Source organism: Callithrix jacchus, chromosome 19 (assembly GCF_049354715.1).
Source record: "Callithrix jacchus isolate 240 chromosome 19, calJac240_pri, whole genome shotgun sequence".
NCBI classification, from domain to species: Eukaryota; Metazoa; Chordata; class Mammalia; order Primates; family Cebidae; genus Callithrix; species Callithrix jacchus.
The window spans coordinates 20,444,767-20,471,295 of NC_133520.1; the positions used below are offsets into that span (position 1 = coordinate 20,444,767).

The 26,529-nt window shown below is 47.3% G+C and overlaps 1 protein-coding gene across 1 annotated transcript in view; it reads right to left on the reverse strand.

Annotated features, from left to right (window-relative positions):
• Positions 1–26,529, reverse strand: part of GALNT2 (polypeptide N-acetylgalactosaminyltransferase 2) — a 219,219-nt gene that overhangs the window by 117,516 nt on the left and 75,174 nt on the right. The gene's annotated exons all lie outside the window — the stretch shown is intronic.

Genomic DNA, 26,529 nt, shown 5'->3' on the forward strand with positions numbered 1-26,529 from the left:
ATGTGATGCCCAGTGTTGGAGGCAAGGCCTGGGGGTGTCTGCATCATCGGGGCGGATCCTTCCTGCATGGCTTTGTGCTCTCCCCATGGTAAAGAAATGTGTTCACACAGATTTGACTGTTTAAAAGAACCTGGCACCTCCTCCCCTCTCTCTCTTGCGCCCTCTCTCGCCATGGGACATATCTGCTTCCCTTCACCTATTACCTCGCGCCATTGCACTCCAGCCTGGGTAACAAGAGCGAAACTCCGTCTCAAAAAAAAAAAAAAGTTTCCTGAACTCCTCACCAGAAGCAGATTCTGTTGTCATGCTTCTTGTACAGCCTACAGAACCAAGAGCCAAACAAACCTCTTTTCTCAGAGGTCTCAGGTACTCCTTTATAGCAATGCAGAACAGACTAAACTACTAGGCTAGTAAGATCACTCTGAACAATGGCAAAACTTCTCTTACAACCAGAAGCCTGTACTGTATAAAACACTCATATCTATGGATTTATAAAAGAGATCAGTTTTTGTTTCTTAACTGAAAGCAACATTGTGGTTTACAAGAAAGTGGTAACTTTCCTCCTACTCATCGTTAGAATAGAAAGGGAACATAATAGAGACCAGAGACATGCTTCATTCAGTCTCTCAAATATTACTGAAGCACGTTTTGCGCCACATGTAGCAGAGGTAGCCACGAGCCCTCCCGGTTCCATCACCTAGGGAGAGCAGGTAGAATCCAGGAGGAGGAGTAACATCAGCCTCCTGGAAGCTTCGAAAGCTCCAGCCCAACAGCTCCCAAAACCTTTACTTGGGCAAAAATCAAAAGATACAAAGGGTTTAAGAATAAAGATCTGGGTAGAGCAGAGGGTGAGGGACAAGACAGAAAGGCCAGGTTTTGGATTTTCCAATGCCTGCGCCTGTCCTGGGCAATATAATTATAACTTCAGGAAATGGGACCCAGCCTTGGGGGTTTGTCTAGAAGCTCCCAGGCAGTTCTCAGTATTGAGAACCACTGGCTTCATCCAAGCATTTCCAGCTTCACATTCACAACTCCAACTTGGTTTATGAAACTCCATGTGGCAAATGAGAGGAGGGCGAATTTCTATTGTGGATTCAAAGTCACAGACTGCTTCACACTTACTCCACTTGCTCACAAATAAAAAATACATTACGATAAAGGTCACTACTTCACTTATTTTACTGTGTAACCTCAGAGAAAAGCAGGCTAGTGGGGAATACTGTGGGGCTGGCTCAACATTTGAGAACTGTAACAATGACTTGTGCTGAAGTCACGAACTACAATCGCATCATCATTAATCCTCAACCATTTAACTTCTCTAACAGGAAGGAGGCCTGGTCAATCACCCTGCACAGTCATTCCATGCACAGTCGGTCAATTGCCTTCATTTAACAAAAATCTTCCAATTTAAATTCCTATACCTTCACACAGATGAAATGGTCATCAGTGACCCAGCCAGTTGAGTCTAGAACTTCTGGGCATACAAAATGCAAGTAGGAAAGGTTTGCAAATGCACTGGCACATCCAGTAAGTCCTGGTCAATCTCTATGACCTTAAACAACCCATTCTGCCTCTCTGAGCTTCAGTTTCCCAAGATATAACATGGATATTTAAGAACAACTCCATCCCATTTCCTTTGAACTAGAAGGGCATGACACAAGTTAGACATGAAGTCCAATCATTAAGAATATCACGCTTGCCTTCCTCCAATTTGAGGGTCCAGCCTTTACTCCTCTTGCAGTCACTATTCAGGCCACTAAACTACCTTTTCTCTCCATAATTAACTCATTAACCAACTTGCTTAATTTATGCATATTTTACTTCTGTGGTCCTCCTCTCCCAAATCCATAACCCTTGTCTAATCATGAGAAAAAACATCAAACAAACCCCAAACAAGAAAAATTCTTAAAAAATCCCTGACCAAGCCTCCTCAAAACTGTCAAGGTCATCAAAAAAAAAAAAAAAAAAAAGTCTAAAGACATGTAAGAAGGTAAGATCACTAACTGGAATGTGGTATTCTGGATAATATAATGTGTTAAAACAGAAAAAGAACACTGGGGAATGCTGTGAAAAAATCTGAATAAAGTGCAGAACTTTAGTTAATAACGTATCAATACCGTCTGTTCTTTATAACAAATCATACTAATGTAAGATTTTAATAACAGGGAAACTGGGTATGGGATATACAGGCACTCTCTGCACAATGTTTCCAATGTTTCTGTAAGTCTAAAACTGTCCTAGAAAAATATAAAATTGAAAAAAATTACAAAAATGTGTGCATAATCCTATTTCCCTAAAGGGAAAGCATCACACTGAACACTCCTGGGCCAACATCTGTCAAGCCAGTATTTCTAGGGGGCCTGTACATTTTTAGTGGCAATTTTAAGCCCTCTCACCTCCCTCTTCCTTCAAGGAAACTCGAGTATTAATCTCTTGATAAATGCTCACTCGAAAGCCAATTTTCCAATAAGAATAATCAGCTCCGATCCGGGGACAGGAGGGGAGAGGCCTAAAAGGAATCTATTCCACAACACCATCCTCTTCAAGAGCTGCCAGGCCAACCCAAATGCTCATGCTGAGCAGAAGGCAGCCCAGAGAAGGCATGCACAGGGGCAGCTGTTTGTTACATTAACATGCAGCTTTGACTTTATTCCTGGGTCTAAATAAGACTTTATGAAGCAGGTCAGCTCTTAGCTCCTGGTGATAACTCCCCATTCCTGAAGGCAAGAACAGCAGCAGGTCCTTTAAGAGCCAATAGATAATTCTAGCCCATAAGTTAGCTGAGCTTGACACTTTAAACAGTCTTTTATGGCCCCAATCTCTAACACTGGCTCTGAGTCCACCGCCTCCCCAGTCAGGGGGTGGCACGCAAAGCCTTCTCTCAAGCGCAGCTCACTTCTTGTTCTGGGTTTCTCAACTACAGCTGAAGCAGGCTCTCTTACTCTAGAAAAATGAACTTCTGCAAACTGAACTAGGAAAACGTCTCTTTATAAAAAAAGGCGGGGGGGAAGGGGTCCAAAGTGGCTCCCGCCGGAGGTCGTGGCGCTTGCGAAGGCGAGGTCATGAGTTCAAGGCTAACCTGAGCAACCTCATAAGCTCAAACTGATTGGCAAAAAAAAAAAGGGGGGGGAGTATTTTAGAAAATTATTTCCGTAAAAATCAATTGTATTTTAAAATTTAGAAAATAATAATCATTCCCAATAGATAAGAATAAAAGATGGGAGGAGAGAGGTGACACCCTCAGACAGCACTTGGTCATGAGTGGCACCCAAGGGCCACAGCAGAGCAGCCACAGGGAGGCCAGCAGGAGGCAGCCTCGTCAGCAGGCCAGGCTGCAGCCCTGAACATTTCGCATTCCTGCTGCTCCACCTCCTCCCCCACCCAGCGTCACCACCACCCTGTCAATACACCTGCAAGGCTGCTTTCCTCCCCACTTCACTGCAGCCCACGAGCAGGTCTTGCAGAACTACAGTGCAATGCTACTTGTCACCAGTAGGTGCCGCCATCTCCCACCACCATCTGGTCAAATCCTTCCTGTGAGGGCCTAACTTCCTTACAACTGGTTCCTTCCTAGGCCAGCTCTGCAACCACTAAGTCAGAACTGGCTCCAGGGCTGGAAGTGGTGGCTCACGACTGTAATCCCAGCACCTTTGGGAGGCCAAGGCAGGAAAACAGCTTGGCTCAAGACCAGCCTGGGCAACATGTTGAGACCCTGCTTCTACATAAAATGTTAAAAATTCGCCAGGTATGGTGATACACAGCTGTAGTCCCAGCTACTTGGGAAGCTGAGGCAGGAGAATCACCTGAGCCCAGGAGTTTGAGGCTGCAGTGAGCCACAATTGCATGACCACACTCCAGCCTGGGCAACAGAGTGGGAGACCTGTTGTCACTTCCGGCCACCAAAAAATAAAACACTTACATTTGTTTTGAAGAGCATCTCCAAGCAAAAAAATGAGTCTCAGAATGATATGCAAAGAGCCCCAAAAGGGCTGAGGGTTACAAATGAAATGAGAAATTTATAATAAGCTTCTCCCCTGACTTATCCCATCACAAATCATTTCAGAGTCAGAAATTCCTGGCAGTATAGCCCAGGTACAGCCAACCCAAGTGTGAGTGAGAGAGGGACTGATGCATATTCAACACCCACCCCAGGCCTGGCACTGGGCTGGCACTAGTATGTTCTCTCTTACTCCTCATGAGTCCCCCATACAGCAATTCTCCCCAGTCTGAGGTTCTCTGTACAGCAATTACCCCTTCTCTTCAAAGGGAGAAACCTCAGACTTCAGTTGACTTCTCTTGGGAGACCATTAGAATTAGACCTGGATTTTGGGAAAAGGGAAGAAAGCAGAGAAGTCAAGGGGAGAGGAGAGGCTTTCCCACGCTGCCCTGGGAGACAGCAGAAGGCAGAGACCAGCACATCACACCGCTGGTCACAGCAAGAAGGGAGGGACGAGACACACGCCTGTATGCTCACTGAAACCCTGCAGTCCACTGTCCTGCTGCCATCTCTCCACAGCGAGGCCAAGGCTGTGCGTCCTGAGGGCTGATGAAGCAGACATTTGAAAAAGACCTGATAAATCCTTTCAAAGTTAGGAAAATGATGGTGACCCATGTGGGACGTTTAGAAAGATGGTGAAAGTAGCTAGAAGACGAGAAAAACCATGTGAGGCACACCATGCAAAATGTGTGCCATCTGCTCCCAAGAAAGAGAAACTCAGGAGGATCTCAGTGACGCTGCGGGGAGAAGTATCTGAAAACGTTCTAACCAATGAGCAATACATACAGACTGTATGCTTCTTTTTATTACTTTTAAATGCACATTTTCTCATTAACATTTTCTTTGTTCAGGGATCAGTGGCTATTAGCCATATGACTATTACCCCCAAACCCTATAAGGATTATCCTAATCTATTTTTTCAAAAGGTCTTTATTTCATAAATTACAAATTCTTCTTTCACAAAGGATTTGTACAGAGGACACTGTCATGCCTTATTAGCCCACTTTAAACACATGCGTTAGGATAGTTCAAGCAGTTCCATCAAAGCCCAGACTCCAGATCCAAAACGGTGGTCTTTCCACAATTCCAAGTTCTTTTCTTAGAAAGTTATTTGAATCAGATCACAGTCACTGAGCAGGGCAGGTTCACATCGTGCCTAATGTGAGTGACCTACAGCAGGACTCCACACAGAAACCTCCAGCCCTGTGGCGCATCTGCCAGCCCTTCTCAGGGGCTCCGGCTACCCCAAGAGCCTCCCTCTCTCTCCAGTGCTGCCCTGGGACAGGATGACTGGGGCCACCCAGGGACAAGCTGTGAGACCCCCTACCTCTGGCTCATTCCTTTATATGTCCATTCTCTGCCTTCAACAGCTGGTACATTTTCTATACTATCTCAATACTTGGCATCACAACACAGGCTGCAGATGTCTCACTATCTTATTTTAAAAGCAAAAGGACACAGTGTAAATTAAACCTTATCAGAAAGCAAGTTGGTACCCGGCATCAAGATCTAGAAAGGTAAAACAAGAAATCTCACTTCTGTGAATTTATCCCAGTGAACTAACCTAAAATAAGGAATAAATCTTACGCACAAATATGGCAGCATTATGTATAAGAGAAAAAAACAGAAGAAATTTAGAACACTCACTAGTACAAGGTTAGTTTCTGTTAACAGCCCCTTCAAAGAATATTATGCATCCATTAAAATTATAAAGATCACATAGCCACCTGCAAAATGCTTACGTTAAATGAAAAAGCAGGAGACAAAATTTTATGTACACAATGAAATAACTATATAAAAATATGTATCCATATGGATTAGCCTGGAATGGAATGCAATAAAAATGACTGTGTTAAGAGTGGAGAATGATGAGTGCTGGCTCTCCTCTCAAACTTTCATGTTTTTAAATTATCTTCATGAATCGTTGAGCAGTTTTAAAAATTTAGCACCGACATGTTAAAGCTGAAACTTCGACCTTTTGCAATATTTCACATCATGAAGGGATCTTATCTGGCCAGAGGCTCCAAATGCTGCCCAAAGCCACTACAGGAACCCATGGACCAGGAGACCCAAAAGCTGTTTCTAGAAACGTGTGAGCTGGCCTCTGCTTTTAAGGTCTGGAGTCCAGGCACTACTCTAGAATCTGAGGTGGCCTCCCTTCTACCTTGCAATTAGAAAAAGGGCCCAGAGAGTACCCCACCAGCCCAGGCAGGGAGAGATGGCATGATCGGATGCAGTCCTCCAGGCCCGCTGAGGAACTCGTCCCTCTACGTACATCCCTTTCCCTACCAAATCTTTGCTTTCTCCAAGAAACTGGTCAATCTAGACCAAAGTGGTCCTGTGTGCTTATGTCAGTGCTAAATGTATACAGGGAACCCAGGTACTGACAGCGCCATCTATGGGCAATCGCACACCTGAGGAGAGAAAGCAAAGCACCGGCCCACGGCCTAACAGCCCTTCCGCCACCAACCCAGACAGAATATGGGAATAACAGTGACAGTGACAGTGACAGTGACACCACCTTCACAGAACTGGCATTTTCCAGGGATTTTCTGCGTGCCAGGCCTTATAGAGTAGCCACATGTGTGCTACTGCAGTTACATACGTGTTCGGCACAACATCTTTGAGGTATGGTTTTAATACCCCTTTTATTAATAAAAGATGACAAAATTGAGACCCAAAAAAGACAAAGTCAAGGGCCCATAGCTAACAGGCAGTGTATCCAGTGTCACATCAGGGTGTGACTGGCCCAGAGTCCAGGCTCCCTCCACCACCCCAGCTAGTTCTGGGACGGACAGACTGACCCCGTGTCCACGTGGTTGGGAAGGCTACATCCAATAAGCTCGCTGACACCAAGTGACTGGCAACGGCCTGGCCCACGGCAGCCCAGAGAGTCAGTGAGGACTGTCCCTCTTTCCTCTTAGCTTCCCTGGTCCAACTTTGGAAAACGGTAATTTTACCAAGATCTACTTTTAAGGGTTGCTTCTCCTTCCCACACACTTCATCTCGTTTGATCCTGATGGGAAAGCTGAAAAGAGGGTGAGCTGCTATGAGCAGCTCAGACTTCAAAGGCAAATCCAAATTCCTGCTCTGGAGCTCATAGCAATAGAAACCATGTTTTCTATCCACTGTGATGTGTGGAATTAAATAAAAGAACATCAGCTGTGACACTAGCAGTGTAGAAGGCTCTCAACAGAAGCTGAGCCCAGAGCCACATGACTGCCTGAGAAGCTACCCCACACTCCCTTGTACAGCTGACAACACTAAAGCATGAGAGATTGCCGGAGTGACCACATCCCATGGTCTCTCATGAGCAACAGTGCTGGGAACAGTCACGGGTCATCTTTCCACTGCATCTCAGCCCCAGGGCATCCATGGAATTCAGGAGTGGCCAGTGGCCCACAAGATGTGCCCGCTCCATGAAACCTGTTCCAAGTGGGGCCAGGATCTCATCTCACAGCACACTGAGGTTGGAGAATGTAACAGTCCCTTTGGACAAAAGTTTGTTTGTTGTTGGTTGTTTCAATGCTATTTCAAAGAACATGTTTACCTGATTCCTATCCTTCTGTAAGCCAAAGATTTACATGTCCACTGACTTGGAAATGCAGGGGTCAAGGGGAACTTTCCCCATCACCCTCTGAAGTTTCGCTGAAAAACCAATTCAAAAAAGTCAGATTAATTAGAGAAAAGGCATACACATTAATTTAATGTGTATATACATGAGCTATCAGAACGAAGACCCAACAATACAGAGGCAATTGTCCATTTTTATGCTGCAGTTCAACACAGTATGGACGGCCATGTGGAAATATGACTGGACAAAAAGGGCAGAATCCAAAGCTAACAGATCATGTGGGGAAGCCCAGCAAGGCCTGTCCATCTAGATTCTTCTCAGCCTCTCTGAGCAGCATTCCTTCATTCTGGGTGTAGGGAGGACCCTCTCTGGAATGGGGGTCTTACGACCTACAGTCAAACAAAAGTCAGTCACGTTTTTATAAACAGCATTTACATAGCAAGGCAGAGGGAAACTTAGAATTGTACTTTCAGGTTTGATGGCTGGCTTTGGGGAAAGTGGGTTCTGGTCCCTAGGACCTGCCTTAGGGAAGAGGGATTCTAGTATCTATGGGTAGCCTCGGGGAGAAGGAGGCTGACAGCTGGAGGGCAGGAGAAAGTGAAAAACGTATGCTTCTGAGGCCTTCATTTTAGGGTATTGTTTTCTGAGCCCCAGGAGAAACTAGAAAGAATTAGATTTAGAACTCTTAAAACTTTATAAATTATTCATCTATCTCAGCAGCATCATCCAGAATGCCAAATTCTCAGAGGATGAGAAAGAATGCATGAAAAATGTGTGGAATATAGTAGGTGATCAGATGTAGGAGCTTCAGCATAACACCCTGAAGAACCCGGCTTTTCAGGGATGTGTTGGACCAGATGAATTGAGTGCTGGAAGACTTGTGAGAAGGCTGGCCAGTCCTCAGTGCTTGTGAAAATCTGCAAAGATCACTTGGGTCAAATCTATAGGAATGTGGAAATTCATTAGTATCTACACAAGCTTGTTCAATAGCACTATAATCCTGACTCTTACCAGCAAAACCAAGATTTTCTTTTTATTTTTACAGAATTTTACTAGTCAGTTTTACTTTAATAATATTACTTATTTTTCCAAAAAGGATTGGGTGGCTATACAAAAAACCTAAAGAGAAATACAAAACAAATGGAACACGGTGACTGAGGAAATGACCAAGTAAAGACGCTGTGGTCAAGCTGAATTTTTAAACTCTGAACTTCCCAGAGACAGAAGTAAAAGGAGGAACAGAAACAAGAATCAAGGTGTAATGAGATCAGTCATGGGCCAGAGACTTCATGTATAGGCTCAATTTAACTTCACAACAAGCTCAGGAAGGAAAGTATCATCATATCCATTCCACAGATGAACAAATGGACGTGAGTCACCTGACAAAGGCACAATGGCCAGTGATCAAGTCAAATTTCCAATTCAGGTTGAACTTTGAAGCTTGTGCTCCAACTAACCACTGCTCACCATCCAAATGAAGTCATGAGTATCCTAAGAGAGACTGAAATTCCGCTGCTAGATTCGGAAATGTGCCATGAAAGGAATGGATTTTGGGTACTGGACTGCAGTTGACTGGAAGTGGCTGTATCTCTTTGCCACTCCTGCATGGACAGCTGAAGTCGGACTCTGGACTGGGCTGTGTGATTTGCTTCGGGCAACTGGATGCCAGCAAACATGAGGCAGGGAGAGGCTTACGAGGCACTTGCACATTGGACTTGCCCTCTTAGAATGCTGCCCTGAGACCGCCATAGTGTAAGGAAGCTGGTCTATGCTTCCAGGGCATGTGGAGAATTGAGGAGCCCCAGACAACAGCTGGCAAATACATAGGATGTGTGACGCCATCTTGGACCAGCCAGCCAACCCTGCTATCACTAGACCACAGGGCACACGTGAGCCCTGGGGAAGTCAGCAAAAGGACAGCCCAGACAGTCACAGGATTGTGAGAAGTAATAAATCATCATTCCATTTGGGATAGTTTGCTAGGCATCAGAGATAATGGAGACACGAACGCAGAGTGAAATAATACAGGAAATCCTCAACAACAACTTCACGATAGATAGGAAGTAGACTGTATATGGCTGTTGCCCATAAAAACGCTGGGGCAGTTCAGTCAAAAGAGCTCTGGATGGAGCAAAATCTAGTGCTATCCACAGTTTATGCCAAATAAAAAAAAAAAAACTGATTTTGGGTATTATATTCCCTTCAGTATCACAGAAAAAGGGTCTGAGAGAGCCTGTGCATCAGCAGGGCTAAAAGAGCCTTTGCGCTTTAGGAGCCATCTCTGATAGAACCAATTTATTAATTTCAAAATTCTTTTGAGTCTTTTGCTAGAAGAAGAGATGCAGAGATCACGGTATACAGGGAGGCCCTGCCCTTCTGAGCTCAGAGGTGAGTGCAAGGCATGGTGTGTGATCCAACACCCTTCCTAAGGCTCACTCTCGCCTACACAATGAGGACAGTGTAGACACCTGGTATAGTGTGTATTTCTGGATTTCCGTAGACCCCTGGTATAGTGTCTGGCCCATACCACATGTTTGGTAACATCAGAGTTTCATTAGCGCTAGTGGAAAATCTTGATACTAGCAGTAGGATCACTTCACTGTGACAAAGACAATGGGTTAGAGAAGCACTTAGTGGAAGGACGTGAGGAAGGACTATGAGCAGATGATGGTGGTCGTCCTGGAGAAGGGATAAAGGTCTGGTCCATGAACAGAAATTAAGGACACTGGCCTAGGAACTGGGGAGGAGGGAAGCATCTGGGTGGTGTGGCTGCTGGATTCAGAAGACACCCCACAGAGAGGGATCCCCACTCCCCTCGGCAACTCTTGGCAGTCCTCCCAGAAGGCACAGCAGCTGACTCCTCCAGAGCAGGGAGCAAAGCTCTAGTAAACAGGGACCAGCCAAATTGGCACTTCCAACAGGCCCACAATAAAACAGCAACTCCAGGAAGAGGAGGGTCACTGCACCCAGAGCCAGCCAGCCTGCAGGGAGGGGGAGGTGAACTTGGTGTCTTCTTCCTCAAGCTGAGTGACAGGCACTTGGCCTCATGCCACATGAGACATGGAGTCCATCACCTTCACCAGGTACAGCCTGCCCGGGGGAGACCACAATGGCCCAGGGTGATCTGGTACCCTGAGGTCACTGCACACTTCAAGGTGGCCCCCACCCACGTAGGCTTGGTGTGGACCTCATGGCTCAAGCTCAGAGCAAAGTGACTGTCCCCCCTGCTCTAAGAAAAGTCTGACCCATCTGATCTTCAACTAACCAGACTTTAGTTTTAAATGTCTTTCAGAATCTGTAGAAATGAAAAGCAGGGATCCAAACAAAGAAACAAAATAACTGGGTGAATTTTTCCGGTTGACCTCACCTCACACGCAGGGTCTCTTTCTTCTGATCCTTCTAATAAACTCAGGGGAGCACTAAAGACTTTAACAAGAAAGGCAGTAGAAGGCTTTGTACTCTTCTACATATGCAAAGATAAGACGTGATGGAGCATTAAAAGTGATTGCAGAGAAAGGAGAAACTCTTGACCAAAACCCTGTCAATTCCCAGGTAAATGAAGCCCCACATCAACAGCAAAGGGCTGCAGCCAACAGGGCAGGGGTAGAGCGTCCTTTCCCAGGGCTGTGTAAACTCAAAGGAATGTTTGCGGGTTACAGGTTAAAGTGTACGCTTTTTATAATACTCTGTTTCAACCACTACTCTCTCTCTCTCATCCAAAAGCAGCGTCAGCAACCTCACCAGACACATGCCACCTGCCCCTTCACCTACTTCAAACATCTGATGTAAGAATAATAAATTGCTGCAGAGGCCACTGAAATTCAAAGCGGCATGGGGGCTGGGGCACGGCTCAGACACACTAGGTCCAAGGCTCAATCCTCTTTGTTGCCAGCTATTCACGACCTCGTGTGCAAATAACAAAAGCCTTTCAGATGGTGGCATTCATCCAACTCACTTGCAGGCTGATGGTACAAAATCTTTACCTGTGATGGGAGGCAGCGGGCGGGGTAGGCGATTGCAACGTGTAAGAGCTCCAGAAGGAGAGAAAGGACCTGAAAGGCTGCTGATTTGCAAGCCTGACTTGGTTTACACAGAGGGAAATAACAGGAACACTTACAGGACACTTTGCTAGAGCCCCAGGCCTTCTGCCCCATGGGGCAGCTCCAGCTCTGTGGCCCTGGCCAGCTGCTTCCACTCTTGTGGATACTGGGCTCCCTGGAAGAGTCTCAGGTCAAGAGAGGGAGCCCAGGCTAGAAAGATTTTGCAGACCATAGCTCCTGTGCATAAAGTTTGGCAAACTGCCTCAGGACGCCTAGCTCTTACTTCTACGTTTAGCATTTTTCCAAAATAAAAGTTAGTGTTTCTATGCCTTAGTTTCCCCATCTCTGAGAAAAGGCAGCCCACATATATATAATATAATCAGCTCTAAGCTCCAGCCTCTCCAGAATCCTACAACTAACTGCTGTGTTCAGGCCTTATCTGTAGACCAGAGAACCACACTAGTTCCTGGCTGGGCCCTCTGGTCTCTTATCTCCCCACACGACCCATCCCTCACACAACTCGAAATGCCCCCTTCATCCTGCCCCGATGCTGCCCAGGCCTCCCAAGGGCTCTTTGTGTTCCACCACGCCTGGTGCAGATACTTCCCTTTCAACCCCTCTGGAGTCACAGTCCATCCCACCCATCCAACCTCATCTGTGCTCAGTTCCGGCCTGTTCCATGACAGTTCTCCACATATGGCAAGATCCTTCTCACTTCCTTGACTTGGCTCATGATTCTTTTTCTCTGCTTTTAAATAAAAGTATAATTTACATACAGAAAAATTCACTCTTCTTAGTATGTAGATCTGGGAGTTTTGACATCTGCATATAGTCATGCAAACGCCACCACAATCAAGATACAGAACAGTGCCACCAGCCTCCAGAACTCCCCGGAGGACCTCTGTAGTTAACTCCCCACTCCAGCCCCCACAATCCTTGACCTTGATCTGCTTTCTCTATAGTTTTGCCTTTTCCAGAATGTCATATAAATAGAAGTATACAGCATGTGGCCTCTGGACCCCGGCTTCTTGATGCACATAATATGGAGATCCATCCACATTGTGGGTGCCGAGCTTGCCTCCTTTCCTGGGGTATCCGCCGCATGCTGCATTCACTCACACACTGTGGTCACTGTGTAAGCACACCACAGCTTGTTTATCTATTCCCCGGTTGTGGGACAGTTACACAGTTTCCCGTTTTGGCAAATATGAATAATGCCGTGATGAATCCCATGAGCACATAAATTTCCATTTCCCTTGGCTAATATCTAAGGGTGGGACTACTGGGTTGTATGAGAACATGTGTTTAGCTTTATAAGAAACAGCCAAGTGATTTTCCAAAGTGGTTGTACCATTTTGCATTCCCACCGGCAAGGGATGAGAGTTCCAGCTACTCTATGTCCTTGCCAGTACTTGGTGGTGTTTTTGCTCCCCACCCCCTAAGCCATTCCCTGGGTGTATGGTGACATAATGCAGCTTTCTATAAATTTGATATAATGGTGCTCACTACATGCCACGTGTCATGCTCAATGGTTCACACACATCTCAATTCACGCTCACTCAGCACTACACAGGAAGTTCCAACGTTTTCTCTGCTTTAAAATGCATCTAAACTGAAATGGCATCTGAACCAAGGTCAAATGACCATAATATGCATGGCCTTAAATGAGCACTCTCATGGGGTGACCCGATGTATGCATGCGTGGATTCACCACGGTTCTCTCAGGCTCTGACTCAACTTACTTCTTTCGTGATAGTTTCTCCAAATCAAAACATAATGCAGCCCAGTCTGACCCTGCCTTTCACTCCACTTGATCAGCTCTCTAATGACAGAACCAAAGTATTTTCAGACTGGTTGGTTTTTCTGATCTCCCAAACAAGATGGCTAGCTGCCTGAGGCCAGAGGAGCTCTCTCTCCAACATTTCATCTGCTACATTTTTGGGACTGACTGAAATGAATCAGGGTGTGTAGAATGAGTTCTGACAACACAGGGGAGGTGCGCTATTAAAAAAAGACACCACCAGCTTGCTTGTCATGTCCCCGAGTTCCACACTGCTTTCCAAAGCCACAACCTGCAGGTGACATTCTGCCCCTGCATTAGAAAGTTAAGCCAAGTTAGCTGTAGGAAATGTGACAGCTTAAGGGCCACAGTATAGCCCAAATTAATAAATAAATAGATTGATCCATGACAAACGATAATAAAATATCCAGCGTCTAGGAAGCATGTTGAAAATGGTTGGCAACTTGACTTGATGAAGGAAGAATCGATTTTAGGAAACGAACGTTGGAGGCAAAAGAAACACAAGAAGGAGTCTCCTGAGTTAACTCACCAATGAATATATCTTACCAAGGACAAGGTGACTCCGCTAGGATGACATTGCAGACCAGCATGGAAGCCAGAACAGGCCTCAAAGGACACGGTGGACTTCAGCCGTGTACCCAGGAGCCGCTGAGAAGCAGCCTGATCAGTACGATACAACCACAGTTTCTCTCTAAGATTCAGGATCCAGGTCTTTGCCATAACACACACACACACACACACACACACACACACACTCACTCACTCCCTCTTTCCCCCTCCCCGCCCCCTCTGCTCTCACATCCCCAAACCACACCCTCTCCAGATGCCAACCCCAGAAGGTCATCACCACCCAGAGGCTAGGTCTACTTGCTGTTCCATTTGCATCTCAAATCAATGACCCTCTCTTCCCCACCCTAAAAATACAAAATCTTTACTCTTCTGTTTCTATCAACCACCCACTGACCAAGCCTCATTACCAGTTTCTCCCACCTGGACAGAGCCCTCCACCCAGGCCCTTAGCACTGATCCCATGGTTTTTTGCTGATTTGACACGATGGTTCCCTCCCTCTTCATGTGGCAAAATCACTAAAGAATTCATCCTTTTAAAGCAAGACTTATGTCCTCTGCTCAGAACTCCTGAGTGAACTTTCTGGAGTCTTGGTGACCCTCAGAGTGCCCTCATGACCCCTTCAATCTAATCTCTCTCTTCCTGTCAGGATGGACAATTTGTGATCTACTGCGGCGTCCTTCGTGCTATTCACTTGGGAGCCCAGTTTGGGGTTTATAATCCCTCTTTCTCTTAGAAATGGTTTTCAAATGACAAACGCTCCAGCCCTCACAAAACCTAGCTCTGCCCTGGGACAGTTCTTCCCTGTCCCTCCCAACCCCAAAGGAGGAGACCCTGTCTGGATTCAATCATTCCTGATCCATTTTGGAGGATCCTGAAAGAAGCTACAGTTTCTTCATCTTGACTCTCTCTGAGTAAGGCGGTTTTTAAACAGCTAGCTACAGGCTGGATTGTATTCCAATGATCAGTTCAAGGACAGCCAGCTGAAACGATGACCGGGATTAAGAGATGAGCTGTAATTAGGGAGAGGCCCGTCTCCGGAAGGTCAGTGGCAGCAGGCAGAGCCCTGTCCGCAATCAAAAACCTACAGGGAGCCCCAGGCAGCCAGTGAGAGGGTGAGAAGGAGGCTGCAGCCAGCACTGGAGGTTCTCACAACCCCAGGCAGGCCCCAGACAGTGACTGCCTTATGACTTCCGCTCCACAGATGTGAGAGAAAGTGACACTCTTACACAGAAGGGAATCCGAGGACCTGGGAAATGCTTCCATAGAAAACTGCACGTGGAAACGGAGACGGGTGCCTGGGGTGCGGGGCAGCTGCACCTGGGAGGACCCTGATGTTTGGAAACCAAAGCCCCAGACCCAGACCCCATCCAGCAAAGATGCTGTGGTCACAGAAAGACTTTTTAAGTCCTAGTATGTAAATATTAGAACTCAAAGGGTCTTGGACAGTCATGCCAAATGCTAAAACCACACGTTACCGATGTGATAGGGTGAGTTATAAATAATCCGAGAGACCACCTGAGTAAGTCTGCTAGGGCTGCCGTAAGAAAGTGCTAGAAACTGGGAGGCTGAAATAACAGAAGTGCACTGTCCCACAGTTCCGGAAGTCTGAGCTCAAGGGGCACAGGGCTGGTTCCTTCCGGGGGCCGTGCAGGAAGGAGCTGTCCTATGGTCCTCTCCTTCGCTTGTAGACGGCACCTGCTATCTGTTCTCCGGTCACTGTCTTCCCTCCACGTATGTCCAGCTCTATCTGAATCTGCCGTTTCACAAGGACGCCAGTCATACTAGAGCCCATGCCGACGACCACATTTAATTTGATATGTATCTGTATCTGTAAAGACCCTCATCTCCAAATAAGGTGACATTCTGACGTCCTGGGCGGTTAGAGCTTCATTGTCCCTTTTTATTGGAGGGATACCCATAATATTACCTTCTCTCCCAGAAATTCCTCAGAAGGGGCAGAATAGGCAAATCTAAGGGGGTCCAGAGACCTCATGCCTGTGGCTGTGTGGTCACATTCCTTCTGACTCAAGATTATTTCTTAAAAACACTGATGGCATCAGCTCTGTACCAACTCTGGGAAAGCTGGAGCAGAGGCTGATGAGCTGAAGGGCCCGGGTTTCCTCTCTCGTAAGAACGTGCCCAGGTGGAGAAAAACTCATCCCCTGTGGATGAAGGGCCTACATCTCAATTGCAAGAGCAGGGTGGACAGCAGCTTGACTTCTGACAAGACTAAATGGTGAAATATTCAAAACGTGCAAAATATACATCCCCAAAGCACAATGGGAATACGCTCTTGGCCTCACAGCTCACCAGACACTGATTATGCAAGCTCTTTTCAGAAAGCACCGAGGCCCCAAGAAGCTAATCTGACAGAGACTTATTATTCTCCAAATAATGGGTGAAAAGAGAAACCAAACCATTTCTGAGTCTTTACAAGGTAGACACCCACGCAGACAGACTCACACGATTAATCTGAGTGAGAGTTCGTAAGAGGCACTGGGCACCCGTAGCTTGTTTTTGGTGTTTTTTTGTTTTTGCCAGTAGCTTTTATGAGCGTATCAGTTCCACCAGACTCCTCCACAGACTGAATGGTGAGTGCCACCAACCAGTGGCCACGAGGTAGTGCCAGGAGCCCAGTGCGAAAATAAAGGCTGTAATCCATCTCCCAAGAGCGGGCGGCCTCGGCCAGACAGACTGAGCTCACCACTGTCTGACAACCAAGACCTCTGGGTGGAATGAAAAGAACTCGGGGTGGGGGACCGGGAGGGTACTAAGGGGTCTGACGATTGGTGAATCTGGAAGGCGTCCTCAGATGTTCTCCATGAATTCATTCCCCAGTCCTTTCAAAAAACAACACCAAGGCCACTATAGTGCTTGTTTTTACCTAGAAAGCATTATGAGTGTTTTTTCTCTTTTTCTCTAATACATGAAAATGTGCTTACTGTGATTAAAATTAAAAACACAAAGAGATCCTTAAAATGTTGAAGGATGACCCCCCATCAACGACAGTGTAAGTATCCATCTGACTACAGGAACACTCCTGCATGTAAGAAGAGAACTGATCGCTAGCAGACATCTGAGTCTGTCTCAGGCATGGTAACGGGCCTATTTCCATTCTCTCATTTAATTTTATTTCATTTAAACGTCTTCAGGCCAGGGGCAGTGGCTCAGACCTGGAGTCCCAGCTACTCCACAGGCTGAGGTAAGAAGACTGCTGGGGAACAAGAGTTTGAGATGACAGTGAGCCATGATCATCACTGCACTCCAGCCTGGGCAACACAGCAAGACCTCATCTCTAAAAATAAAAACAATCAATCAAATGTAAATAAGTATTCAGAAGGACTGAATGCAGGTTAGCCAAGTCACCAAGCATTGATTACATTTCATTCACAGGGGACAAACACACTGAAGGCACAGAAAGATGGAGTGATTTTCCCCAGACCACGGCCAGAGAGAAGGCCGTAGATACAGGCAGCAGGGCAAGAAGCTAAAGCCCTAGGAAGGAAAGGAAGGCAAGGAAGGTGAGCAAATGAGCCTCGTGTTAGAGTCAAGGACAGGGCTGACGCAGATGGTCCCTGCCCCACAATGACAAGCAGTTCGAAGAGGAAGCTACCCGTGAGTGGGACTACCCATGAGTGGAACTACCCATGAGTGGAACTACCCATGAGTGGACCCAGGCCGAGCCGTGTCCCACTCACACAAAACACAAGTCTTGTGTAGGAGCCAGATTATCTAGTTCTCTGATAGCTTCTTTTTACTTCCCTCCTGGCTATGCTCCATCCCAGTAGCTTTCAAACTTTTTCACCAAAACCCATAGTAACAAATAAATTATAGACATCCAGCACCCAATGCATGACTTTAAATAAACAAATCTTTTTACATGCACACACATCCATCCATATATGCTGTTACACGACTATCTGCTCTTACATGTATGATGGGCCCCAGCATGTTTTACTTAATTTTTCATCACAAATACTGATGCCATTCTCCTCTATTAATTTCATGACCTACTTAGTGAGTCACAACTTAAAATCTGAAAAACCGCTGCCTTCGTCTCTGAAAGAGGTTCAAGATTCCAGCCAATTGCGGATGCGCTTGATGGTTCCAAGCCCGATTCAAAGAAGTAAAAGGGCCCCCATCCGTCTGAGACCCCCAAGAGCTTTCTATTGTCAGCGGAAGGTGAACCAGAGCAACTCCATCTTAAGTAGGAGCTGGGTGAAATGAGGCTGGAACCTACTGGGCTACATTCCCAGACAGTTGAGGCATTCATTCTAAGTCACAGGATGAGACAGGAGGTCAGCAGGAATTACAGGTCATAAAGACCTTGCTGATAAAACAGGCTGCAGTAAAGGAGCCGGCCAAAACCAAGATGGTGACATGAGTGACCTCTGGTCATCCTCACTGCTACACTCCCATCAGCATCATCACCATTTACAAAGGTCATGGCAATGTCAGGACATTATCCTCTATGGTCTAAAAAGGGGAGGCATGAATAATCCACCCCTTGTTTAGTGCATCATCAAGAAATAACCACCAAAAGGGCAACCAGCAGCCCTTGAGGTTGCTCTGTCTATGGAACAGCCATTCTTTCCTTCCTTTACTTTCGTAAGGAACTTGCTTTCACTTTGCCCCATGGATTTGCCATGAATTCTTTCCTGAAGGAGATCCAAGAACCCTCTCCTGGGGTCTGGATTGGGACCCCTTTCCTGTTACCCTGCTTCATCTGTAGCTGAAGCCATCAGTGAACTGCAGGAGCTGCTTTCCTTCCTTAGCTTACGTGGTGGGCACAGGGACATGTGCTCTCCAGAAGGCACTGCTGCGCAAACTAGAGAATTAGAAATTCTCCTCCCAGGGCTATCTCGGGGAGGATGCAGTCAGAATCTTATTGCTTCTTCAGGAAACAGCATTGTTCACAAAACAACTAAACTGTGCATAACCTCGAGGGCATCATCCTGTGCTCCAAAGCCACCTTAGGCTTCTGGCTTGGCCATCATCCTGAGCTTCCTAGAGACACTAGAAGGACAATCCGACCCCCATCTTCTCCCATCTCCCTGTCACGGATGTGCGGCACTGTGCCGCAATGGCAACAGCGGTCGGAGCAAGTGACACAACAGCAGCTTCTACTAGGACACTTCTCTAGTGGCCTTCCCTCCAGGAAGACATCCCAGAGATCCAGAGATGTCCCAACTTTCAGAGATCCAGAAAGTTGCAGGGGAATGGAGAGAAAAGACAACAGTAGCCACGGTGATCGTCAACTATAATCATGATGCTGGCAAAGCTACAAAATCCAACTCAGGTCACCACACAAGATCCTGAACATTTCCACAGGAGGAAGAATAGTATGCTCCAGAAAGCAACCCAGGTATGCACCTTAACAGAAAAGAACTGAATAGGTTGGGTGCAGTGGCTCATGCCTGTAATCTCAGCACTTTGAGAGATGGATAACGAGGTCAGGAGATCGAGACCACCCTCCCTAAATAGTGAAATCCTGTCTCTGCTAAAAATACAAAAAATTAGCCAGGCGTGGTGGCACGCACCTGTAGTCCCAGCTACTCAGAAGGCTGAGGCAGGAGAATCACTTGAACCCGGGAGGCGGAGGTTACAGTGGGCCAAGATGGTGCCACTGAACTCCAGCCTGACGACAGAGCAAGACTCTGTATCAAAAAAAAAAAGAAAAGAAAAAGAAAAAAGAGTTGAAAAAGCCACACAAAGGTACAGACACCTGCATGCTGGCTGCACCAGCCTCATCCTGAAGAGTTGTGAATAGTGCCCTGGCTAGGAATTCTCGAAGTTGCTCTGGGACTGCGAAAACAGATTCATCAGGGAAGCAAAGAAAAAGATGGATTCCTTTGTGTTCAGAAGACGGCAGGCTTCCATCCAGAAAACTGCACAGTAAGAGCCAACCAGTCAGACCCGCTTTCTGAATGCTGAATCCCTGGGTGGGAAACGGAGTGTGCGTCTGTGCCTCCCGCCATCCTAGAAGGCTGAATATTGCAGCACGTTCTCTAACAAGGAGCCAGGCACTGCACTGCTCCATAAAGGTGTCTTAGACAGAATTATAAGCAGAGCTTAAGGTCTAAAAACAAACAAACAGAACAAAAGTTCTCTACCGAAGAGATGAGACTTTCCTTTCAGAATCAAGACACACGTCCCTCCCCAGTTCCCAACTCCGACTCCAACAGAGACGTCCACTTCTCTGCAAAGGCTGAGGACAGAAACAAAGCAGGCAGAAAGAGGAAGTAGAAGGAGTTGTTGTACTATGTCTTTTTAAAGCAGCTGTTGGAAACCGTTTCAAAGATTAAAAAAGAATTTTTGTTTTATCCAAATATAAGTTTCTGGGAGGAAATACGACACCTTGGGCAATGTATGAAGTCATGCCTTTGATTCCGAGCCTGTCGAGCCTCTTCTGGGTGTTACATCTCAGGCTTCCTATGGTGAGGTAAAGAAGGAAGCTTCAGTACAGAGAAATGGCAGCATATGGGGGTGGACAGCTTCGAGGTCACAGAGCAGGCGATGGCTCTCCTGGCCGCGGCGCAGGGCATGTACACGGCTGGTAAGCCATGCATGGGCTCCACATCCAGGAATGGAGATCACCCTCCTGGGTCGCTGTCTCAGTCACCCCACAAGCCCATCCAGCCATCTTCACCCGGGGGCTGCCCCACTGCGTGGCTGTCAGCCTATATTACGGCATAATTAAGTAAGACACCAACCATGTTGAGAAGCATTTCTGAGAATTAAATCAAGAGTGAGAAGCCCTCAGAGGCACCCCTATGTGTCCAAATTGATTGATGTGATGGCCACCAGAGAAGCCCTGCTGGAACAATTCAGCACATCTGCCCAGGGATGGCTCTGCCCGTCTCTGGAGACAGAACTCCTACAGAGGCAGGAAAGACCTGAGGGAGGCTTTGCAGTTATTCACACCACGGTCCTCTAAAAGTGAAGAGGGCTTGGCTTGCTGCAGTTTCCCACTCTGGTCACTGAATTATTCAGTTTATCTGTTTATGTTTACATGGCTGAGACGTAAAACAACAAAACAAAAGGCCCACCCCCACCTCATTCAGCCAGCCAACCTAGGGAACACTGGCCGGACACACACAAACCAATCTGGCGGTTTTAAAAACTCTCAAAATCCAAGGTCCCCCAGCCCCTTGTTCTACTCAGTACATGCCCCTGTCTATAGTGGCTCATCCTAGAATCACCACTAGGGAGAAGAAACATGTTTAGCCAGAAATCTTGCTGCATCAACACCAGACCTAAGAATCACTGAAATAATACGATGCTCAAACCACCAAACTCTTGGCAGCCTAAGATAAACCCCTTATAAACCAGCAAGCAGGCAGCAACCATCATCCACCCTCCAGGGATATTCCTGAACCCTTGCAATGTCCCCCCTGCCCCCACCAGGAGAGACAAGGTCAAGACCATAAAATGATTTCAGAAGCCATAAAAGCAGAAGCAGCATCTTCTGAAATCAGGCAATCAAGAATCAGACAAGCAGGCCGGGCATAGTGGCTCATGCCTATAATACCAACACTTTGGAAGCTGAGGCAGGTGGAATGCCTGAGCCCAGGAGTTCAAGACAAGCCTGGGCAACATGGAGAAACCCCATCTCTACGAAAATGCAAAAATTAGCTGGGCGTGGCGGCACGTGCCTGTGTTCTAAGCTAATAGGTGGCTGAGGCAGGAGAATCACTTGAGCCCAGTCAAAACTGCAATGAGCCGTGATCACACCACTGCACTCTAGCCTAGATGACAGAGAGAGACTCTGTTTAAAAAACAAAGGGGGAGGAGTGGGTCTAGGCATGGTGGCTCATGTCTGTAATACCACTACTTTGAAAGGCCAAGGTAGGTGGATCTCCCAGGCCAGGAGTTTGAGACGAGCCTGGGCAATGTGGTGAAACGCTGTCCCTATTAAAAATACAAAAATTAGCTGGGTGTGGTGGTGCACACCTGTAGTCCCAGCTACTCGGGAGGCTGAGGTGGGAGGATCACCTGAGCCCAGAGAGGTCAAGGCTGCAGTGAGCTGTGATCATATCACCATACTCCAGCCTGGGTGACAGACGGATGAACAGATGGAAGGAAGGAAGGAAGGAAAAAATAGACAAGCAAAACCCCTTGAAAAGGCTGACCCACACCCTTGAGTCACCTCGGGGAAGGTGAGTGAGGGACCTCTAGAAGCAACATCTGGGGCAGCCTCTACAGCAAGAAGAGAGCACCTGTGTTACATGGGGCCTTTCCAGGGCTGTGGGACCTGTGGGATGCATCCAGGTTACCCGTGGCTTGCAGATTTAGAAAAGGCATCCACACCCAGGAAGGGACTGCCAAACTATTCCAGCCCTGAAAATGTCCCCTTTACTTATCAGGCTTCTCGATTCAGCTCTGGGAGGAAAATAATGCAGTGCCACAGGCTCTCCCTCTGAGTGCATTCAGCAAGCCCCGAGCGGGCTGTTGATGTGGCTGTCCTGGGGGCAGCCTTTCACCCGCAGTCCACCTCACGGCTCTCAGCCACACAGCACCACTGTCTTTTCAGATCTGAAGCTTTAAAAGGGAATGGGGAAGAGTGTGGACAAGTGGGAGGAGTGTGTCCAGTGGGGCAGGACCCACACACACAGGTATGTAAGAGGCCACACTTGTATGTACTATTAACAGTGACTATCCTAAAGGCTGCTGAGTGGTAAGTTTAGGAAACTAAACAGGGACAATGTCTGGGGACAGAGCATTTATCCTGAAGATGTGGGCATGCGCTAGCAGCACCTCCCACTGCCAACCCCCAATAAGCAATCATACTTGGTAACAGCAGCTGAAGATGAGCTCTCTTCCTGAGCCTGCAATGCCTTCCAGGCTGGAAGCCAGAGCTGACCCACAGGCAAAGCTGAGGCCCTCACTCAGAAGACAGAAGCTCTCCTTCAATGGGAGGAGGGCAGCAGGGTGGGAAGGAGGGCTTCTTGGAGGAGGAAGGCAGCTTCTATCAACAGTGACTCTTTAGCCTCAACTACTGCATGGGAATGTGGCCACAGCACTAGTCAGCCACTGTTCACAGAATCGAAGAATAGACCAGGAGTGGCCCTGGCCTGAGGTTATTTAAAAACAGAAAAGAAAAGAAAAGCCCCTGCAGGACCAGGAATGGAGATCCAGTAGCCAAGCCAGGCACACCGCAGAGCAGGCCGTGCTTTCAAGGGAGAGGCGACACCAGCCTTAGCCCACAGCAGTCCTGCAGCAGGGGCTCCAGGAATGTCGGCCAAGAGTCAAGGACAGCAAAGTGAAAGAATACAAGCGAAGCCACACCTTAACCCCAACGTAGGCGGCTTTCATCTAGAAGGTTTTAACACAGTGAATGTTTAATAAAATGAAGTTATTATAATTCACGGTCAATCCTGGAAACCAGAAAACGCCAGAGGAAACAGGTTTCAGTTTAGGAGTCCAGTGACAATATCTTGGAAGGAATACAAAGGTAATTCCTCTAAATTGAGGATGCTGTCAAATCAGAGAGCATCATTTTGAGAATCATCATCTGAAATCTCCCCAGCTTGTCCCTGCCCACCCCTTTATCCCCAGCATCTCACCAGCTGTCCAGTTCTGCAGACACTGCCTCCTGTTTCTCTAACTCTGGCCCCTCCCTCCCAATTCACCCTGCCACAGCTGAAGGCCCATTTCCCTCTCACCTGGACTCTAGTGGCCCATATGCCTCCCACCTGTCCCCCACTATGACTCCTCCTGTGCAGTGCGGCCAGCGGGACAGACACTGCGATCTGACAGTGCAGGAGGTGGCAGGTCTGGAATGCAGCCTACAGGATGCTGTGTGGTTCTCACCCAACCTTCTCACTGGTCACATTTCCAGCATAACGCCTCCCCACCAACACATGAGGCCACTCTGAGCTGTGTGCAGCTCCTGGCATGCCACTTCACTTACATGCAAGGCCCCCACCCATGCCCTCATGCCGTCTCTCCTTCCCCCTGAAGCCTGAGCCTGGGCCATCCCTCCAGATTAGTCCCAGTGGCATTTTATTATGCATCTTACTATCATAATTTGTTTCCTTTTCCCAAGTGCTCCAGCTCCCTGAGAGCTGGGTTTGCTCCTTTCTCATCCAATACCCAGCGTGTAGGGTGCGGTCGGTAGGAGGTGGCTGAGTTGCAAATGAACACAGGAGTGCTTCCCATGCAGGCTTTTCTGAGGTCACACCTGCTTCACTCCAACCAGGTCAGCAAGGGAGGCAGGCAGTGGCCTCCAATCAACACCTCTATAGAAAATGAAAATACTGTCCATATTAAGGGAAATAACAGAAATATGATTTAGCTATTAACAACAAAAAGAAAACTGAAAGAGGAAGAGGGGCGATCAAGCATACATAAGACATGAACAGCTGCGCACAAGTCTCAGACCTGGCGCGGGAGAGACGGCTTGGGACTCCTCCCAAACCTTCCTCCTCCAGGGCTCCCGAAAGAGATACATGAAAAGGGAGGGGAAAAATAACCACTGTCTTTTAGCTTATCAATTTCTCACATCCAAATCCAAACAGCAGAAGTACAAAGACTGTCTTTTTCATTCCTAGCCCAGGAGGAAGAAGGAAAAAGTGCTTATTTTTAACCAAGCCAAAAAACATAAGCAGCTACAGATCAATAAGGAGCAGAGGAGACAAAAAAGAACCCTCACAAGAAAGTAGAACCTCAAGGAACACCAGAAGTGGGGCCACTAAAGCCCAAAGCAGCCCCGACGAGGAGTGGACAAACGTCCTCCCTCTTAATTAATCACAGGATAATAAAAATGCAAGCGGCAAGCATCTTTAAAATACACATCCCAGAGGGGTGGGGCAGGTAGGCAAGAAAGGCAGAACTGCTAACTCTCATTTACCTGTAATTAAGTGATTACAGAAACCTTGTTTCAAACATGGTATTTCCAAGTCCAGATAGAACCACTGCCACCAGGAAGACAGCTGACGTTCTGGGCCTGCTGAGTCCTGCTGTGCTGCACCAAACACCACATGGGACAAGGACCCCATGGGCGCTATGTCAAGGTGGGTGGGTGGCTTTCCATCAACAAACCAGCTGTGGGTAAGAATCTCAAAAGACAAAAGAAAACCCTGCAAATGCCTAAGCCCCGACCTCAGCAGAAGAACCCCCAGGTCTAAGCCTCCCCGGGGATTCTGACGGGCTGAGAACCACTGAGTTGGCTGCATTCTCTAAAAGTCTACGTATTTATTACAATCATCACCACAGTGCGATAACAGCAAAAACGGGGAAATGGGGAATGGCTTCAAATACCAGATACCTAGGGAACCAAAGGATGTGGGGAAAGATGATTTCCAGAAGAAACCCCTTGGAAGGCCCAGGCCCGACTGCCAGGAGCCCAAGGCCTGGCCCGGAGACCCTACAAACATTAGGGGTCAGGGGACCTGAGAGTGCAGATTTTGGAGCTGCTCCCTGAGAAATTCAGATTCAGGCGGTCTGCACTGGAACCTGACTGCTAACAAGCAACACTGAGTGACTTGAGAACGGGGTCAGAGCAGGGGTGCCAAGGACAATCTTGGTACCGATGCAGGAGAGGCCCACAGGCACATGGGGTGCTCTACCTGTAACAGGATGAGTGAGGGCGTGCAGAGGCTGCAGTGGAAAACAGACAACGCAGCTCTGGAGGGGCCGCCAGGAGGCTACCAGGATTCTCCGCCAGGCCTCTCACCTTGGTTTGTAGGTTACCAATCAAAAGAAGAGCCTGACGTCACAACACATCTCACCTCAAGGCCTGCGGGGGAGATCACTGAAGGCCGCCAAAGGCAAACTCATCCTTCCCACGATAAGCTTAGAAGCCACTGTATCAGCAACACCATAACCTCTGCCCCAAATCAACCACCTACTGCCAGGCTTTTTAATACTTTAAAGATGTTCTTCAAATCCCTTAGCCTCTAATTAATCCTTGTCCCACATGAGAACCCTGGCACAAGGTTAGTGGTACGTACTTTGAAGCAAGCATCACAGAAAAAAAAATAACACCTGAGATTTGCTTTAAAATGCACCCCTACCCCCCTCAAAATCCCTACCACACATGTGCAAGCATACACAGGAAAAGATAAAACAAGCATGGTGAAATCCTGGGGTGCCTGGTACGTAAGAGTACACAGGGTCTACTTTTGCAGACGTTGGCACTATAAAACTTTCTTAAAAAAAATACTGAAGTCAACATACGTATTACAACCATAATCCTGATTCCAGTGGCGAGGAACACAAACTGCCCTTCATGTGCTGGCACCTGCTGCTCGGAGCCTTTTTTTTTTTTTTTTTTTTTTTTGAGACGGAGTTTCCCTCTTGTTACCCAGGCTGGAGTGCAATGGTGCGATCTCGGTTCACCACAACCTCCGCCTCCTGGGTTCAGGCAATTCTCCTGCCTCAGCCTCCCGAGTAGCTGGGATTACAGGCACATGCCACCATGCCCTGCTAATTTTTTGTATTTTTAGTAGAGACAGGGTTTCATCATGTTGACCAGGACGGTCTCGATCTCTTGACCTCGTGATCCACCTGCCGCAGCCTCCCAAAGTGCTGGGATTACAGGCT